The sequence below is a fragment of the Pseudophryne corroboree genome, chromosome 3 (genome assembly GCF_028390025.1).
Source record: "Pseudophryne corroboree isolate aPseCor3 chromosome 3, aPseCor3.hap2, whole genome shotgun sequence".
In the NCBI taxonomy this organism is placed as follows: Eukaryota; Metazoa; Chordata; class Amphibia; order Anura; family Myobatrachidae; genus Pseudophryne; species Pseudophryne corroboree.
The window spans coordinates 257,823,747-257,835,882 of record NC_086446.1 but is presented as its reverse complement, the minus strand read 5'-3'; positions in this window follow the sequence as shown (position 1 = coordinate 257,835,882).

The following is a 12,136-nucleotide window of genomic DNA, read 5'->3' as shown; positions in this document are numbered from 1 at the left end:
AATTTATGTTTGTATACTCCTGCCAATACAATAGGTATTAACCTTTATAAACTATATGGCAATGAGCAAGGTGCAACTAATGTGGATATGAATATCTGAGATACGGTTCAATCTGTGCTCATTAAGACACATATAGTTATCCAGTATTGGCAAATATTTTCCATCAGGAATAATCATGGTGTATGTAAATTCAGTACACAATCCAAAATGCTTTTTAATGATTTAGTGATATCAATATAAATGTTATTCACACTGTCACTGTGGTCCTTTTCTCTTTCTTTTTCGGACTCTGGCTCAGGCCCAAGTGGCGCATTTCGGACCTTGCAAGGCTTATAAGCACCAGGGCCCATCTAACACCACGACGGGGTCTTTAGCCAGTGTGCCAATTTTACTTTTTTCTGTGACACAGTCGACGGCCCTACTCTCATCTTTCCTCCGCTCATGGATGAGGTTAGACAGCAGATGGGATTAGTAGACTAGAGTGTCACTATCTAGTTTTCTACTATCCATGCCAATTTTTTAAAAAAATCTTTTCTCTCCCACTGTCTAAAACACATTATAACATAAATTTTTTTTTGTTTAAATTCTCCATGCAATAATATGATTTTATTGAATACAGATGATTATTAAATTGCACAGGAGTTATAATGTACATCATGTGTTTCATTACACTATGAATAGAATGTGGTTCCTATAAACAGTGGCTGTGGAAGACACCTGCACTTGTTACATACTCTGTTGTTAAGAAACATCAGTGTGTCAGTCTTCTATCTAAAGATACAAATGAATCAAAATGTAGACAGAGTGTTCAGCACAGTTTGATTGCTACTATGTATTCTTCATATGTCTCCACATAGACATGGATAGCATGCTTTCCTCTGTATGGAAGAGATGTCAGTATTTGATTTACAAGAAAAATTTGTGAAGCATGGGGAGAAGTCGATCCTATATGTATAGCATTATTTACACCGCCAGGTGAAATCTAGACACATATTATCAGTTTGGATCTTATATGTGATATTGAAGGTTAATATCTAAAGATCAATTAATTTCCTAAAATAACCTTTTTGATTGTATACAAGAATAGATATCACCTATATCACTACTGCTGCCTATTTAATAAGTTTGATAAATTATTATCATCTTTTTGTCATTCATTTCTGAGCAAAACATATAATTTCAAGACGGTAGTATTTGCTCTCACTCATTTATATTTTACCACTGTTTATAAGGGGATCAATCAATTGATATTTCTAGTATACCCCTGTTATTATTTTTTAGTTGAGTATTTGATTAATAAAAGCTAAGTTTTAAACTAAATACACTTTTTCACCCATTCATACATAATATTATCAAAAAGAGTGCTCCAAACATAGGAATTTCTTCTTTTTGGTGAGGTGTGGGTGCTACCACACCCACCAAATTAATTTGTATCTGGTACACTATTCCTGGGAGCACCTCCAACGCAAGAACAGCTGCCCATTTGGGCTTAATTTGCCTCTCTGTAGTTGGTTTTTCATGATTCAGTTCATTAATCATATTTAGTCTGGTGCAGGATAAATTTAGATTCGTTATATACTGTTTCTGAGTTCTTTACTCAGCTCTCTATCCTAGCACAGACACAACTATTTCCTTAGACCGGTCAGGTCATTTCATGATAAACGATATCTAGCTTTCTGTTTTTTCAAATCTTGACTATCTCACCATATAATATGTCTCAATTCAAACTTCTCTCTGAACTAACATCCAAACGCAAAATAGATGATTTGGATAGTATCTTTTCCAGCTCTGTTAGTATCTCTGAACCAGAATCAAACTGGGAAGGGGACTTTCAAAAATTAAAAAGGTTATTACAAAAACAAATACGAACCAACTGGGATCTTACCAGTTTGGAGAACTATATCAAACACAAGATCGTCCCTAGGGGCTTACGCCCTAAAACCTTCCCGGCTTTTGAGTTGGCAACTGAGAATTTAAAACAGGATTGGGAAAAAGCTCTTTTGAAATGTTCATCAGAACTGATTGGGATCCTCATCAAGCATGACCATTTGGCCCTTGAAGAATGTCAAAAAGAGATTAACATTTTGGGCAAGAAGTTGGAAACCTGGGAACAAAACAAAAATTTCCAGAAATGTTTTGAGGATCAGAAAAAGGAACTGGAACAATACGAAGATACTATCATAGAGAGAAAGAGGACTAAGTTTGCAAGAGACACAAGAGATTTTGCAAATAATAAGGTGTTCAGATGGCATAAGATATCAGATCAGCAATCCAGAAGGCCTAGAGAGGATTCTTATATATCATCAGAATTTGACTCCTCAGGCAGTGAAGACACAGGTGATCATATACCTTTAAGCACTGCTAGTTATAAAGGGGACTTGGACCAGAGACTCTCTTTTTTAGAGGACGGCAGGGCACATCGGGGACAAACTACAAGAGGAAGACGAGACGTGGCCGCAAGAAAAACAAAAAACAGACAGAGATGGGAATCACCTCCATCCGGGAGATACCCAATCCGAACGTACAAGAAAAAATGATTGACACCGACTCACTTAATGTCATTAACCTCTCTGAACGGATTCTTACAGAAGATCAAATTAACATATTCCGGAAGGGCCTATCTTTTTCACCCTCCAAACCTTTTAATAGGTTTCTGTGGGAGAAAAATCTACGCCTCTTTGGAAGGAAACTCCTATTAAAGAAGTTCTTTTCGATGAAATCAGATGACAACCCGTCTCTCCCACGATCTTCGGATCGGGGAAGAAGCCCAGAAGATGGTGATATTGTCCCGTCATGGTCCTCTCAAGAAAGGGAAGCTCTGGAGTCTCTTGAGGAACTGTCCAGGAATGAATTACAACCCCTGGACAATTCCATCACTACTAGGAAAATATGCAAAAAAAGATCAACATTTATTCCTTCGGAATCCATCAGTCCAGAAACCACGGTTTTCCTAAATCTGGTATCCAGAGAATTCGACAACATCTATAAAAAATCTGGACATAACAGACGAATAGGAAACCTGAACCAAAAGGAAAGAGAAGCCCTAGCAGAGATAAAGGAATGGGACGATATCATAATCAAACCCTCGGACAAAGGGGGCAACACTGTCCTGTGGCCCAAAGTCATGTACATGAGGGAAGCATTAAGACAGCTGAATGATACAACATGTTATCAAAAACTCATACTGAATCCCACCCAAAATTATATGGAGATGTACAATAATATGATAGACCGTGCCTTCACAAATGGTACTATCCTTAAGGAAGAACGTGACTTTCTGCAGATGATCAATCCTAAAATCCCAACATTTTATTTACTCCCAAAGGTCCACAAGAACTTACAGGAACCGCCAGGACGCCCCATAGTGTCCGGAATAGGCGGACTTTCGGAAAAGGCCAGTATTTTTTTAGACACCCACCTCAGAACACATGTAACACAGCTAGCTTCATATGTCAAAGACACACCAGATGTCTTGAGAAGACTCAATGATGTCCAACTAGAGTCCAGATATATTTTGGTTAGTATGGACGTCGAGTCTCTTTATACGTGCATATCCCACGATCTTGGGATGAAAGCAGTTGAATATTTTTTACGCATGGAAGGAATGGGTGATTTTCAACTTTTTTTGTTGAAATTACTAAAATTTGTACTGCACAAAAACTATTTTGTTTTCTATGATCGCTACTACCTCCAGGTAAGAGGGACGGCTATGGGGGCGGCTTGTGCGCCCACATATGCCAACCTCTTCCTGGGGTGGTGGGAAAGAGAACATGTCTTTTCTGAAAGAAATGATCAACATACACAGCACATCATCACCTGGCTGCGCTATATAGATGATGTTCTCATCATCTGGGATGGCTCCGAATGTGAACTCTTTGATTTCCTCACAGATCTTAATAAAAACAACCTCAACTTGAGATTAACAATGAATCACAGTAGTCAGGAAATTTCTTTTCTTGATTTGAAAATCTATAGAGATGGAGGGAATATGCTGGCTACAGAGTTACATCGAAAGGAGACTGCTACAAATAGTATTCTCCACAATTCCAGCTCACACTTCCCTCCCACCATAGCGAACATACCCAAAAGGGGAGTTCCTAAGATTAAAGAGGAACTGTTCGGATGAGGCAACCTACCGACACAAAAGTGAGGAGGTGACCGTCCGCCTCAAAGAACGAGGTTACAGCAATAGATCCATTAAAAAGGCTCGCAACTCTCTCTTGAAAACAGATAGGAACTCCCTTATTTTCCAAGAAAAGAAAGTGAAGGATCAAGATGAATTGAGATTTGTGGGAGACGTCTGTCAGGAGTGGAGACAACTCAAAGAGGGCATTCAAAAACACTGGCATGTTCTGTTGTCTGACCCAGACTTAGCAATTAGTCTGGGAGACAAGGTCTCGATGAGCTGGAGAAGGTCACCTAATTTAAAGGATCATTGGGTACAAAGTCATTACCAACGACATTCTTCCATCTCTCCCTCAGTAAGAGGCACATACCCATGTGGGACCTGTAGGGCCTGTGATTACATGAAGCCAATACAAGAAATTACAGACAAATTTGGCAATCAACATAGGATCTTTGATTATTTTAACTGTAAAACAACTAATGTGGTGTATTGCCTACAGTGCCTATGTGGTAAAAGATATGTGGGAATAACCACACGTATGTTTAAACAGCGGATTTTGGAACATGCAGGAACAATTCGGAATGTGGACAGAGACATGCAGAATTTCCGACAAATAACCTCGGTGGCTAGACATTTCTATTTCCATCGTAATGACAACACCCACCGAATGCAAGCCTTTGGTCTTGAAAGAGTGAAACTTGGAATTAGAGGGGGCGATGCAATGCAGGAATTACTCAAAAAGGAGAGCCAGTGGACCTATTTATTGGGAAGTTTAGCCCCATCAGGTCTCAATGAACACATAAATTATACAGTGTTTCTATGATCCTTTTTATGTGGAATTGAGTCATTTTCACTAGATCTTAAATGGCGCTTTCTCTCTTTCCTTCTCTTTTTCTATTTTTCATCTTTTCAATTTTTTTAGTTAACTTTTTCCACCCTGGTTCTAAATACATATATCTTTATTGCGTGTCATGTATCAGGTCAATTTTCACATACCATATCAACATAACAACTGCAATAGTAAACTAAGTACCAGCGCACTTCAATAATATACAAATATCACTATATCTTCAATTCACCCCTTTTCTTAAGCCTTTCTTTATTTACCTTTGTCCCCCTTCTTCCAAACCCCCCCCCCTTTTTTTGTTCATTTTAGAACAGTAACTTGACACACTTTCCCAACACTACTTTATATATGCTGATATTTTTATCACAATCACCAATTAATGTTATTTCACGAGTGTTAAATATTTTTTTAGTGTCACTTTAGTTATACACACTTTTACTCACGATATCACATATATCAGGATCAAATCATATCTGCTTGACTAGTATTGAGTAGACCTATATATAGGATATAAACCCTTCACCCCGCAACCAAATTATTGCACAATTAGTATCATACACTTATAAATGAACAATTAGCACTTATTATACACTTTCATTTTTCTTCCTTAAGTAGAATCAATTTTTTTCTACTATTTCACTTAAATCTTTCATCCTTTCCCTCCTCTTTCAATTTTTGCTTCCTTCCCTTTTTCCCCCCTCCCCCCCCCCTTTTTTTTTCTCTCCTTCCTCTTTTCTGTGTTTAAATTAAATTTTTATCCTATTAAATTCTTATCCTATTAGTGCTCAATATTTACTGCACATTTACTTTGATGTAGTAGCTTAGATCCTAGGGTCATAATATTAGGTAGGGACCCCTTGCTAGGACAATGCAATGGTGTATGTCCCAGACATTATCGTTTTAATAAATATGAGATCTCCTTTTTATACTCACATTTAATTCATATGATTGTTTATTAATTTAACATCGGTAGGCAATCACAGATATTTCTATCTTGATCATGATTTTTGCTGTTACTATTTTTGTTATCACTATTATTGTTGTTATTATTATTATTATTACCACCATGAATTTTTTATCCTAATACTTTTATATATTCTTTTTTACCCTCCTTAATTATTTAAATTTTTCCATTAATAATGTTATATTTTGAATTTTTCCTTTTCTTTTTCCCCTTTTTTTATTGTTTATTCCAATTATTATAATCCTATTTTTGAAATGCGCAAATCGAGTATTGGTTTTTAATTTTTATCCTTTTGTTGGATAATTTAGCTTATATGCTTGGTTTGATCAATTACAAAATTCTCTCCTTAAATTCCGTTTATTAACTCAACATTCATCTGATACTTATGATTTAATATATCAAATGATGGAAATATAACTTTAATTAGCATGATACTACTGTGATCAATTTGCTCCATTCTGCATGAATGATCTCTTTGCACAATAGTAATTTTATGTTTATCTTTGAGATGACAATCCGGCATTATTACCATCTGTGGAGTTGTAATAGAACAAGTATTGCCTAATTGATAGAACAGCTGGACAGATTTACGCCAGAAGCAGGCAATTAGGACATCAGAATAATGATTGGCTGATGTCCCCTTTTTAAGTGCATTATCTGAACACCACTATAGGCTGCCAGGTGAGCAAGCCCAGGTGGTGAAACGTACGTCCATTAAACGGCCTCATGCACGGACTCCTCACTGCAGGGGGAGCCGTGATCAGCAGCATGAATTTAAAGTGATCGAGCGGTCAGGATCGACTGAGCTCGGCGATCCCGCATCCAAGAGTGGTAACGTACAGTGACCTGTGGGTTAGACATACTTACCCGACACTCCCCACATCTTTTCTTCCTCTGTTCTCCCTATTTTCACGGGCGGACACCCGGTCTCCGGTGGCGCATCCGGACCCTGCAAGGCAAACGGCAACAGGGTTCGCCTAACACCACGTACGGCTTCCTGAGTTGCCGTCCGTTTTCTCTTCTTCCACGGCACAGCCCACGATCCTACTCTCATCTGTCCTCCGCTCCAAGGATGAGGTCAGACAGCAGATGGGATTAGTGAACTGGAGTGCCGACTATCCTTTCTTTTCTGTAGTTTTGTTAATGGTTTCACATGTGACCAATTTATGTTTGTATACTCCTGCCAATACAATAGGTATTAACCTTTATAAACTATATGGCAATGAGCAAGGTGCAACTAATGTGGATATGAATATCTGAGATACGGTTCAATCTGTGCTCATTAAGACACATATATAGTTATCCAGTATTGGCAAATATTTTCCATCAGGAATAATCATGGTGTATGTAAATTCAGTACACAATCCAAAATGCTTTTTAATGATTTAGTGATATCAATATAAATGTTATTCACACTGTCACTGTGGTCCTTTTCTCTTTCTTTTTCGGACTCTGGCTCAGGCCCAAGTGGCACATTTCGGACCTTGCAAGGCTTATAAGCACCAGGGCCCATCTAACACCACGACGGGGTCTTTAGCCAGTGTGCCAATTTTACTTTTTTCTGTGACACAGTCGACGGCCCTACTCTCATCTTTCCTCCGCTCATGGATGAGGTTAGACAGCAGATGGGATTAGTAGACTAGTGTCACTATCTAGTTTTCTACTATCCATGCCAATTTTAAAAAAAAATCTTTTCTCTCCCACTGTCAAACACATTATAACATAAATTTTTTTTTTTTTTATGTTTAAATTCTCCATGCAATAATATGATTTTATTGAATACAGATGATTATTAAATTGCACAGGAGTTATAATGTACATCATGTGTTTCATTACACTATGAATAGAATGTGGTTCCTATAAACAGTGGCTGTGGAAGACACCTGCACTTGTTACATACTCTGTTGTTAAGAAACATCAGTGTGTCAGTCTTCTATCTAAAGATACAAATGAATCAAAATGTAGACAGAGTGTTCAGCACAGTTTGATTGCTACTATGTATTCTTCATATGTCTCCACATAGACATGGATAGCATGCTTTCCTCTGTATGGAAGAGATGTCAGTATTTGATTTACAGGAAAAATTTGTGAAGCATGGGGAGAAGTCGATCCTATATGTATAGCATTATTTACACCGCCAGGTGAAATCTAGACACATATTATCAGTTTGGATCTTATATGTGATATTGAAGGTTAATATCTAAAGATCAATTAATTTCCTAAAATAACCTTTTTGACTGTATACAAGAATAGATATCACCTATATCACTACTGCTGCCTATTTAATAAGTTTGATAAATTATTATCATCTTTTTGTCATTAATTTCTGAGCAAAACATATAATTTCAAGACGGTAGTATTTGCTCTCACTCATTTATATTTTACCACTGTTAATTGATATTTCTAGTATACCCCTGTTATTATTTTTTAGTTGAGTATTTGATTAATAAAAGCTAAGTTTTAAACTAAATACACTTTTTCACCCATTCATACATAATATTATCAAAAAGAGTGCTCCAAACATAGGAATTTCTTCTTTTTGGTGAGGTGTGGGTGCTACCACACCCACCAAATTAATTTGTATCTGGTACACTATTCCTGGGAGCACCTCCAACGCAAGAACAGCTGCCCATTTGCGCTTAATTTGCCTCTCTGTAGTTGGTTTTTCATGATTCAGTTCATTAATTATATTTAGTCTGGTGCAGGATAAATTTAGATTCGTGAATTTCTGTTTGGCGCCAAATGCGCACACAACACAAGCATACACCTGTACTTTGTATACCTGCTCGCATTGTTGCCATAAGTAGTGATTATTAGATTCATTTTGACCTGTGCTGAGAAATTTTTTGCTATTTAGTTAAAACAGACTAAATATTAAGGAAGTAAACGTAAAACACAAATACAGTCTGGCCTAGTTAAACAGGTTTATACAGAAAGATACTGTGTTGTGTTAAGTAAACGATTATAGGTAATATCGCTTACATTTATAGAAGTGTGGGATTTGTACTATTGCGGACGTACGGTTTTTGTACACATGTCTCGGACAAAGTACGGGACTGCGTACGCAACGTAAAAAAATACGCATGGTCGCGTGTTTACGCAACGTGTGTAAGGGTACGACCGCTAAGTACAAATCACACAATAGCATTGTTTAGTTTAGGGGCGAAACAGTAGCCACGCTACAATAGCACAAATTGCTTGGTTTTCCAAAATTTAGTTTAAATAAAACCTTTTCTACTGTATTACCTGGGGAAAGCTATCAGTTAACAGGAAAGGCTATTTTTCTGATCAGAAAACTATAGTGTGTTAGTGTGGGCCGAAAAAGGTGTGAATGTATTGAACCCCGCTTGGTGAACTTGGTGAAATTCTGTGAACTTGGTGAGCACGGTCTAGGTGAACACGTGCAACAGAGTGTGATAAAGCTTTGTGAAGTTATTGTTTTCTTGGTATTACACTCCGGCTGTTTTGGAGCACAGTGTGAAGACTCCAGTGATCCTACAACTTATAGATAGCAAGTGTCTATAAGCGGTACGATTGGACCGCACGGTGGTGTGAGCAATACGTGGCGCAACGTGATACGAAGTTTTGCATATTTGTGCGTAAATCTCATCATCATACGTGTTGTGTAAAACACATGCAAGCGTGATTTGTGTAAACATTGTCTTTTAGGCAGATATTCACTGGGTACGGTAAGTTACTCCTAAAGGCCCAGGGGATATAGGCCGAAGTAGGGCCTGCAACGGCTACACGTGTCTGCTAAAGAGGGCGGATCTGTGGTACTCGGAGCAGAAGAAGTTAGTGGAAGAACTTTGAGGACTTCCACAGTTAGACTACTGTGTTTGGAGCATTTTAGGAAATTTTCCCGTGTTAAAAGGGTCCACAATGGGAGCCAAGTGCACAACACAGGGACGTTCCTCAGTCAGGGTTCAGACAGCAGAATTGAGACCCAGGGGGTCAGCTCGGTTGGTAATGTGGGGGAAGTATGGCCCCCACACTGAGACCTTTTGTGATGAATGGACACGAATGACTGTGGGGGATAAAGCATCATTTCCTGGGATAGGTAGTTTTGAACCAGAGGTAATGCAGAATTTAAGGAGTAGGATATGTCTAATAAAATCCAGAAAACAAAGGATTAGACATACAGATTGTTTAAATTTATGGCAGCAAGAGGGCGATATGCAAAGGGAACTAGCTCACACAGCAGGTTCCAAACCTAGCAGGAAAATGATGGCAACCGCACCACCACCACCGTATATTGTAGGGGAGAAAGTGGCTACAGACAATGGCATATTGGTACCTGATAAGAGTATAGCTGATAAATGTACTAATGCTAACCCGTGCAAGTTGTATCCCATTTTAAACTTTCCTCAGGACTACAAGCAAGAAGATGAGCCCAGCACGATATCGGCACTCTCTCTAGCAGCCACCATACAGAACACTCAGGTGGGCACGGCCCAACCAGTAAGATCAGTTGTAAGGCCCCCTAGCGGAGGGATAGGTGAGGTCGTGTCCACAGGTAAGTACGGCACCATACATTATGCAGAGACAATAGCACCTCAGATTGTGGAGTCAACTCAGAATGATGTAATTGAATTAAATCCCGTCAGGGTGATCGCAGTCCCCAATGGGAAGACTGACGCTCAGGGAATCACTCCCATCAGGAACATTGCTATGCATTGTCCTTGGTCCCGGACAGAATTGAGGACAATTATGTCTGAATTTCCCGATCCCAGAAAGGATCTAGTCGCATGCCAGAAGTTTATTAAAGAATTAGGTAACGCCACCGAACCCACAAACAAAGATTGGCGAACAGTGCTACGAGTATGTTTACCTTCCAATATTGACCCCGCGAAATTCATTACTGATTGTAAATTAGATGCAGAAGTACCTCTCACTGATGAGTACACTCAGGAGAATGTACGACAGATCAATCTGCAATTAGGAGTATATTTCCCTACGGTTGTCAAATGGAATAAAATCTTTTCCATAAGACAAAAAGAAGGTGAAACGGCATCTGAATATTTCCATCGAGCACTGCAGGAAATGGCTAGATACACTGGGGTCGAGGACATTAAGGAAAATGTACATCACAGGGAGGTTGCTGTGTCAGTATTAATGGACGGGTTAAAGGAGACATTAAGAACAAGGGTACAAACCTCTCTACCTAACTGGAGAGGTATCTCGGTGGCTGCATTAAGACAGTCCGCTATCGAGCACGATCGGAACGTCATTAAGCACAGGGAGTCACAGGGGTATAAGCTGATGACAGTAAGTATAAATGCCCTTACATCCAAACCGCACCAGCCAAAACCCCAGACCCCTGATGGTAAGTTGCATGTAGTAGTATGCTATAACTGCCGGAGGGAAGGACATTTTGCACGGAACTGCAGTTATAAAGGCACACATAAGGTATATCGACCCCCTAGACCAGGATATGAACCACATTATAATACACATGATAGGGATCAGGAATCGCATAGGAGAAGTTATGAGCCGCATGCAGGGGAAACAAGAAGGTACCCACCTAGGAGGGACTGGCAGACCTCTGAAAATTCTCAGCTACCCCCCTCACATATTGTAGCTGCCAGCGCGCTGCGGGAGGGTCACAATATACAATAGGGGTTGGGCCACACCTGTAGTCTGCAGCCAGTGAAGTTGATTGCTAGCCTTGGTAGTGAACCTGAGGTCACAGTTGATGTAGCTGGTAGATCACTACCTTTTCTTGTAGATACAAGGGCGGCCAGGTCAGTGTTAAATTCGAGAGTAGGTATGAAAACCACGGGTAAAACAATTTCAGCAATGAGAGTAACAGGAATAGTGCAACACTACCCTTTAAGTAGACCAGCAGAGATTACGATAGGGCCTTTGCAGACCAAGCATTCCTTTTTGCTAGCTGCATCAGCTCCGACTAATCTACTTGAGAGATTTATTATGTAAAATGAGGTGTGTCATATATTGTACTCCTGAGGGTGTCTTCTTGGATATACCCAAGAATCACGTTCAGGAAGTGCAGGATATGTTAGACACCCCACAAAGGCTACTGTCACACTCTGCTGGTATAGACAGGTGTCCATCCAAGGTAGAGGAAATGATCTCACAAATACCGGGATCCCGCTGGACCAAAGATGGACAAGACACTGGATTGATGGCGAATGTAGCTCCCGTAGTAGTGCAAATAAAAGATGGTAGGATAGCTCCA